This window comes from Columba livia, unplaced genomic scaffold (genome assembly GCF_036013475.1).
Source record: "Columba livia isolate bColLiv1 breed racing homer unplaced genomic scaffold, bColLiv1.pat.W.v2 Scaffold_107, whole genome shotgun sequence".
Taxonomy (NCBI): Eukaryota; Metazoa; Chordata; class Aves; order Columbiformes; family Columbidae; genus Columba; species Columba livia.
The window spans coordinates 1699429-1708123 of record NW_027043012.1 but is presented as its reverse complement, the minus strand read 5'-3'; positions in this window follow the sequence as shown (position 1 = coordinate 1708123).

Here is an 8695-nt window from a genome sequence, read left to right as displayed (position 1 = left end):
AAGGGAGCAGGAGAAAGGGAAGGGAGAATAAAAAGTAGTGTTGGGCTGCAGGAGTGAGACGGAGGAATTGCAAGAAAAGAGGCAGGAAGCAGGAGAGTGAGAGAAAAGGAAAGAAGAGACATGCAGCCAGACGAGGGCTTAGTGAGAGAGGATGGGACAGAGAACAGGATGAGAAGGACATAAGGCAAGGCTAGGACAGGCAAGGAAAGGCAAGGCAAGGCTAGGCTGCAGGACATGTTTTTGCTTTATAGTTTCTAGCACATTCGTCTTCAGACGAGGAGGAAAGCCATAAGACCGTATGGATTAGGCCCAAGCAAAAACCCCAGATACTTGAGACACTTAGACTAAGCCTAAAATACCAAGATCTCTCCATAAGGACTGTTTTTATACTGTACTTCCACAATCTGCTGGCAGTACAAAAAAATAAGCTGCAGATCTCCTTAGGCTGAGTCATGGTGCTTTGGGGCAGGGACCATGCATATCATGGGAATATTTCACAGTTTCTGCTCTGTTTTCAGTGTATGACACCAAAACACCCACCTGATGACATCCTTTCAAGAGCAAAGGCAGCAATTTGCAGAATTCCGCTTCTTAGGGGAAGTGAGAAATTGCTGAGCTGACACCAAGTCCTGCAGTGTCCCTGTCACCTGCAGAGCCACCGCATCCTCGCCACGGTAGCGGGCATTGTGACAAAGGTTCTATGTCAGCTGGGTGTGGCAGCCAGGCGCCCCCTAGGGGATGGGGAGCCTGTCAGCCCCGGGCCTGTCACTGCCTGGTGTCCCTGCTGCCACCAGCCAGGCCTCTGAAAACTTGTCAAACCATGCCCAGACTTGGGGCCAGTTTGGCCCAAAGTCTCCAAGAGACAAGTCGGGAAGAAAGGTATGGGACAGAGGGAGAAAGCGAAGGGAGCAGGAGAAAGGGAAGGAAGAATAAAAAGTAGTGTTGGGCTGCAGGAGTGAGATGGAGGAATTGCAAGAAAAGAGGCAGGAAGCAGGAGAGTGAGAGAAAAGGAAAGAAGAGACATGCAGCCAGACGAGGGCTTAGTGAGAGAGTATGGGACAGAGAACAGGATGAGACGGACATAAGGCAAGGCTAGGACAGGCAAGGACAGGCAAGGCAAGGCTAGGCTGCAGGACATGTTTTTGCTTTATAGTTTCTAGCACATTCGTCTTCAGACGAGGAGGAAAGCCATAAGACCGTATGGATTAGGCCCAAGCAAAAACCCCAGCTACTTGAGACACTTAGAGTAAGCCTAAAATACGAAGATCTCTCCATAAGGATGGCTTTTATACTGTACTTCCACAATCTGCTGGCAGTACAAAAAAATAAGCTGCAGATCTCCTTAGGCTGAGTCATGGTGCTTTGGGGCAGGGACCATGCATATCATGGGAATATTTCACAGTTTCTGCTCTGTTTTCAGTGTATGACACCAAAACACCCACCTGATGACATCCTTTCAAGAGCAAAGGCAGCAATTTGCAGAATTCCGCTTCTTAGGGGAAGTGAGAAATTGCTGAGCTGACACCAAGTCCTGCAGTGTCCCTGTCACCTGCAGAGCCACCGCATCCTCGCCACGGTAGCGGGCATTGTGACAAAGGTTCTATGTCAGCTGGGTGTGGCAGCCAGGCGCCCCCTAGGGGATGGGGAGCCTGTCAGCCCCGGGCCTGTCACTGCCTGGTGTCCCTGCTGCCACCAGCCAGGCCTCTGAAAACTTGTCAAACCATGCCCAGACTTGGGGCCAGTTTGGCCCAAAGTCTGCAAGAGACAAGTCGGGAAGAAAGATATGGGACAGAGGGAGAAAGCGAAGGGAGCAGGAGAAAGGGAAGGGAGAATAAAAAGTAGTGTTGGGCTGCAGGAGTGAGATGGAGGAATTGCAAGAAAAGAGGCAGGAAGCAGGAGAGTGAGAGAAAAGGAAAGAAGAGACATGCAGCCAGACGAGGGCTTAGTGAGAGAGGATGGGACAGAGAACAGGATGAGAAGGACATAAGGCAAGGCTAGGACAGGCAAGGACAGGCTAGGCAAGGCTAGGCTGCAGAACATGTTTTTGCTTTATAGTTTCTAGCACATTCGTCTTCAGACTAGCAGGAAAGCCATAAGACCGTATGGATTAGGCCCAAGCAAAAACCCCAGCTACTTGAGACACTTAGACTAAGCCTAAAATACCAAGATCTCTCCATAAGGACGGTTTTTATACTGTACTTCCACAATCTGCTGGCAGTACAAAAAAATAAGCTGCAGATCTCCTTAGGCTGAGTCATGGTGCTTTGGGGCAGGGACCATGCATATCATGGGAATATTTCACAGTTTCTGCTCTGTTTTCAGTGTATGACACCAAAACACCCACCTGATGACATCCTTTCAAGAGCAAAGGCAGCAATTTGCAGAATTCCGCTTCTTAGGGGAAGTGAGAAATTGCTGAGCTGACACCAAGTCCTGCAGTGTCCCTGTCACCTGCAGAGCCACCGCATCCTCGCCACGGTAGCGGGCATTGTGACAAAGGTTCTATGTCAGCTGGGTGTGGCAGCCAGGCGCCCCCTAGGGGATGGGGAGCCTGTCAGCCCCGGGCCTGTCACTGCCTGGTGTCCCTGCTGCCACCAGCCAGGCCTCTGAAAACTTGTCAAACCATGCCCACACTTGGGGCCAGTTTGGCCCAAAGTCTGCAAGAGACAAGTCAGGAAGAAAGGTATGGGACAGAGGGAGAAAGCGAAGGGAGCAGGAGAAAGGGAAGGAAGAATAAAAAGTAGTGTTGGGCTGCAGGAGTGAGATGGAGGAATTGCAAGAAAAGAGGCAGGAAGCAGGAGAGTGAGAGAAAAGGAAAGAAGAGACATGCAGCCAGACGAGGGCTTAGTGAGAGAGGATGGGACAGAGAACAGGATGAGAAGGAAATAAGGCAAGGCTAGGACAGGCAAGGACAGGCAAGGCAAGGCTAGGCTGCAGGATATGTTTTTGCTTTATAGTTTCTAGCACATTCGTCTTCAGACGAGGAGGAAAGCCATAAGACCGTATGGATTAGGCCAAAGCAAAAACCCCAGCTACTTGAGACACTTAGACTAAGCCTAAAATACCAAGATCTCTCCATAAGGATGGTTTTTATACGGTACTTCCACAATCTGCTGGCAGTACAAAAAAATAAGCTGCAGATCTCCTTAGGCTGAGTCATGGTGCTTTGGGGCAGGGACCATGCATATCATGGGAATATTTCACAGTTTCTGTTCTGTTTTCAGTGTATGACACCAAAACACCCACCTGATGACATCCTTTCAAGAGCAAAGGCAGCAATTTGCAGAATTCCGCTTCTTAGGGGAAGTGAGAAATTGCTGAGCTGACACCAAGTCCTGCAGTGTCCCTGTCACCTGCAGAGCCACCGCATCCTCGCCACAGTAGCGGGCATTATGACAAAGGTTCTATGTCAGCTGGGTGTGGCAGCCAGGTGCCCCCTAGGGGATGGGGAGCCTGTCAGCCCCGGGCCTGTCACTGCCTGGTGTCCCTGCTGCCACCAGCCAGGCCTCTGAAAACTTGTCAAACCATGCCCAGACTTGGGGCCAGTTTGGCCCAAAGTCTGCAAGAGAGAAGTCGGGAAGAAAGATATGGGGCAGAGGGAGAAAGCGAAGGGAGCAGGAGAAAGGGAAGGGAGAATAAAAAGTAGTGTTGGGCTGCAGGAGTGATACGGAGGAATTGCAAGAAAAGAGGCAGGAAGCAGGAGAGTGAGAGAAAAGGAAAGAAGAGACATGCAGCCAGACGAGGGCTTAGTGAGAGAGGATGGGACAGAGAACAGGATGAGAAGGACATAAGGCAAGGCTAGGACAGGCAAGGAAAGGCAAGGCAAGGCTAGGCTGCAGGACATGTTTTTGCTTTATAGTTTCTAGCACATTCGTCTTCAGACGAGGAGGAAAGCCATAAGACCGTATGGATTAGGCCCAAGCAAAAACCCCAGCTACTTGAGACACTTAGACTAAGCCTAAAATACCAAGATCTCTCCATAAGGACTGTTTTTATACTGTACTTCCACAATCTGCTGGCAGTACAAAAAAATAAGCTGCAGATCTCCTTAGGCTGAGTCATGGTGCTTTGGGGCAGGGACCATGCATATCATGGGAATATTTCACAGTTTCTGCTCTGTTTTCAGTGTATGACACCAAAACACCCACCTGATGACATCCTTTCAAGAGCAAAGGCAGCAATTTGCAGAATTCCGCTTCTTAGGGGAAGTGAGAAATTGCTGAGCTGACACCAAGTCCTGCAGTGTCCCTGTCACCTGCAGAGCCACCGCATCCTCGCCACGGTAGCGGGCATTGTGACAAAGGTTCTATGTCAGCTGGGTGTGGCAGCCAGGCGCCCCCTAGGGGATGGGGAGCCTGTCAGCCCCGGGCCTGTCACTGCCTGGTGTCCCTGCTGCCACCAGCCAGGCCTCTGAAAACTTGTCAAACCATGCCTAGACTTGGGGCCAGTTTGGCCCAAAGTCTGCAAGAGACAAGTCGGGAAGAAAGATATGGGACAGAGGGAGAAAGCGAAGGGAGCAGGAGAAAGGGAAGGGAGAATAAAAAGTAGTGTTGGGCTGCAGGAGTGAGATGGAGGAATTGCAAGAAAAGAGGCAGGAAGCAGGAGAGTGAGAGAAAAGGAAAGAAGAGACATGCAGCCAGACGAGGGCTTAGTGAGAGAGGATGGGACAGAGAACAGGATGACAAGGACATAAGGCAAGGCTGCGACAGGCAAGGACAGGCAAGGCAAGGCTAGGCTGCAGGACATGTTTTTGCTTTATAGTTTCTAGCACATTCGTCTTCAGACTAGCAGGAAAGCCATAAGACCGTATGGATTAGGTCCAAGCAAAAACCCCAGCTACTTGAGACACTTAGACTAAGCCTAAAATACCAAGATCTCTCCATAAGGATGGTTTTTATACTGTACTTCCACAATCTGCTGGCAGTACAAAAAAATAAGCTGCAGATCTCCTTAGGCTGAGTCATGGTGCTTTGGGGCAGGGACCATGCATATCATGGGAATATTTCACAGTTTCTGCTCTGTTTTCAGTGTATGACACCAAAACACCCACCTGATGACATCCTTTCAAGAGCAAAGGCAGCAATTTGCAGAATTCCGCTTCTTAGGGGAAGTGAGAAATTGCTGAGCTGACACCAAGTCCTGCAGTGTCCCTGTCACCTGCAGAGCCACCGCATCCTCGCCACGGTAGCGGGCATTGTGACAAAGGTTCTATGTCAGCTGGGTGTGGCAGCCAGGCGCCCCCTAGGGGATGGGGAGCCTGTCAGCCCCGGGCCTGTCACTGCCTGGTGTCCCTGCTGCCACCAGCCAGGCCTCTGAAAACTTGTCAAACCATGCCTAGACTTGGGGCCAGTTTGGCCCAAAGTCTGCAAGAGACAAGTCGGGAAGAAAGATATGGGACAGAGGGAGAAAGCGAAGGGAGCAGGAGAAAGGGAAGGGAGAATAAAAAGTAGTGTTGGGCTGCAGGAGTGAGATGGAGGAATTGCAAGAAAAGAGGCAGGAAGCAGGAGAGTGAGAGAAAAGGAAAGAAGAGACATGCAGCCAGACGAGGGCTTAGTGAGAGAGGATGGGACAGAGAACAGGATGACAAGGACATAAGGCAAGGCTGCGACAGGCAAGGACAGGCAAGGCAAGGCTAGGCTGCAGGACATGTTTTTGCTTTATAGTTTCTAGCACATTCGTCTTCAGACTAGCAGGAAAGCCATAAGACCGTATGGATTAGGTCCAAGCAAAAACCCCAGCTACTTGAGACACTTAGACTAAGCCTAAAATACCAAGATCTCTCCATAAGGATGGTTTTTATACTGTACTTCCACAATCTGCTGGCAGTACAAAAAAATAAGCTGCAGATCTCCTTAGGCTGAGTCATGGTGCTTTGGGGCAGGGACCATGCATATCATGGGAATATTTCACAGTTTCTGCTCTGTTTTCAGTGTATGACACCAAAACACCCACCTGATGACATCCTTTCAAGAGCAAAGGCAGCAATTTGCAGAATTCCGCTTCTTAGGGGAAGTGAGAAATTGCTGAGCTGACACCAAGTCCTGCAGTGTCCCTGTCACCTGTAGAGCCACCGCATCCTCACCACGGTAGCGGGCATTGTGACAAAGGTTCTATGTCAGCTGGGTGTGGCAGCCAGGCGCCCCCTAGGGGATGGGGAGCCTGTCAGCCCCGGGCCTGTCACTGCCTGGTGTCCCTGCTGCCACCAGCCAGGCCTCTGAAAACTTGTCAAACCATGCCTAGACTTGGGGCCAGTTTGGCCCAAAGTCTGCAAGAGACAAGTCGGGAAGAAAGATATGGGACAGAGGGAGAAAGCGAAGGGAGCAGGAGAAAGGGAAGGGAGAATAAAAAGTAGTGTTGGGCTGCAGGAGTGAGATGGAGGAATTGCAAGAAAAGAGGCAGGAAGCAGGAGAGTGAGAGAAAAGGAAAGAAGAGACATGCAGCCAGACGAGGGCTTAGTGAGAGAGGATGGGACAGAGAACAGGATGACAAGGACATAAGGCAAGGCTGCGACAGGCAAGGACAGGCAAGGCAAGGCTAGGCTGCAGGACATGTTTTTGCTTTATAGTTTCTAGCACATTCGTCTTCAGACGAGGAGGAAAGCCATAAGACCGTATGGATTAGGCCCGAGCAAAAACCCCAGCTACTTGAGACACTTAGACTAAGCCTAAAATACCAAGATCTCTCCATAAGGATGGTTTTTATACGGTACTTCCACAATCTGCTGGCAGTACAAAAAAATAAGCTGCAGATCTCCTTAGGCTGAGTCATGGTGCTTTGGGGCAGGGACCATGCATATCATGGGAATATTTCACAGTTTCTGTTCTGTTTTCAGTGTATGACACCAAAACACCCACCTGATGACATCCTTTCAAGAGCAAAGGCAGCAATTTGCAGAATTCCGCTTCTTAGGGGAAGTGAGAAATTGCTGAGCTGACACCAAGTCCTGCAGTGTCCCTGTCACCTGCAGAGCCACCGCATCCTCGCCACGGTAGCGGGCATTGTGACAAAGGTTCTATGTCAGCTGGGTGTGGCAGCCAGGCGCCCCCTAGGGGATGGGAAGCCTGTCAGCCCCGGGCCTGTCACTGCCTGGTGTCCCTGCTGCTACCAGCCAGGCCTCTGAAAACTTGTCAAACCATGCCCAGACTTGGGGCCAGTTTGGCCCAAAGTCTCCAAGAGACAAGTCGGGAAGAAAGATATGGGGCAGAGGGAGAAAGCGAAGGGAGCAGGAGAAAGGGAAGGAAGAATAAAAAGTAGTGTTGGGCTGCAGGAGTGAGATGGAGGAATTGCAAGAAAAGAGGCAGGAACAGGAGAGTGAGAGAAAAGGAAAGAAGAGACATGCAGCCAGACGAGGGCTTAGTGAGAGAGGATGGGACAGAGAACAGGATGAGGAGGACATAAGGCAAGGCTGCGACAGGCAAGGACAGGGAAGGCAAGGCTAGGCTGCAGGACATGTTTTTGCTTTATAGTTTCTAGCACATTCGTCTTCAGACGAGGAGGAAAGCCATAAGACCGTATGGATTAGGCCCAAGCAAAAACCCCAGCTACTTGAGACACTTAGACTAAGCCTAAAATACCAAGATCTCTCCATAAGGATGGTTTTTATACGGTACTTCCACAATCTGCTGGCAGTACAAAAAAATAAGCTGCAGATCTCCTTAGGCTGAGTCATGGTGCTTTGGGGCAGGGACCATGCATATCATGGGAATATTTCACAGTTTCTGCTCTGTTTTCAGTGTATGACACCAAAACACCCACCTGATGACATCCTTTCAAGAGCAAAGGCAGCAATTTGCAGAATTCCGCTTCTTAGGGGAAGTGAGAAATTGCTGAGCTGACACCAAGTCCTGCAGTGTCCCTGTCACCTGCAGAGCCACCGCATCCTCGCCACGGTAGCGGGCATTGTGACAAAGGTTCTATGTCAGCTGGGTGTGGCAGCCAGGCGCCCCCTAGGGGATGGGGAGCCTGTCAGCCCCGGGCCTGTCACTGCCTGGTGTCCCTGCTGCCACCAGCCAGGCCTCTGAAAACTTGTCAAACCATGCCTAGACTTGGGGCCAGTTTGGCCCAAAGTCTGCAAGAGACAAGTCGGGAAGAAAGATATGGGACACAGGGAGAAAGCGAAGGGAGCAGGAGAAAGGGAAGGGAGAATAAAAAGTAGTGTTGGGCTGCAGGAGTGAGATGGAGGAATTGCAAGAAAAGAGCAGGAAGCAGGAGAGTGAGAGAAAAGGAAAGAAGAGACATGCAGCCAGACGAGGGCTTAGTGAGAGAGGATGGGACAGAGAACAGGATGAGAAGGAAAGAAGGCAAGGCTGGGACAGGCAAGGACAGGCAAGGCAAGGCTAGGCTGCAGGACATGTTTTTGCTTTATAGTTTCTAGCACATTCGTCTTCAGACGAGGAGGAAAGCCATAAGACCGTATGGATTAGGCCCAAGCAAAAACCCCAGCTACTTGAGACACTTAGACTAAGCCTAAAATACCAAGATCTCTCCATAAGGATGGTTTTTATACTGTACTTCCACAATCTGCTGGCAGTACAAAAAAATAAGCTGCAGATCTCCTTAGGCTGAGTCATGGTGCTTTGGGGCAGGGACCATGCATATCATGGGAATATTTCACAGTTTCTGCTCTGTTTTCAGTGTATGACACCAAAACACCCACCTGATGACATCCTTTCAAGAGCAAAGGCAGCAATTTGCA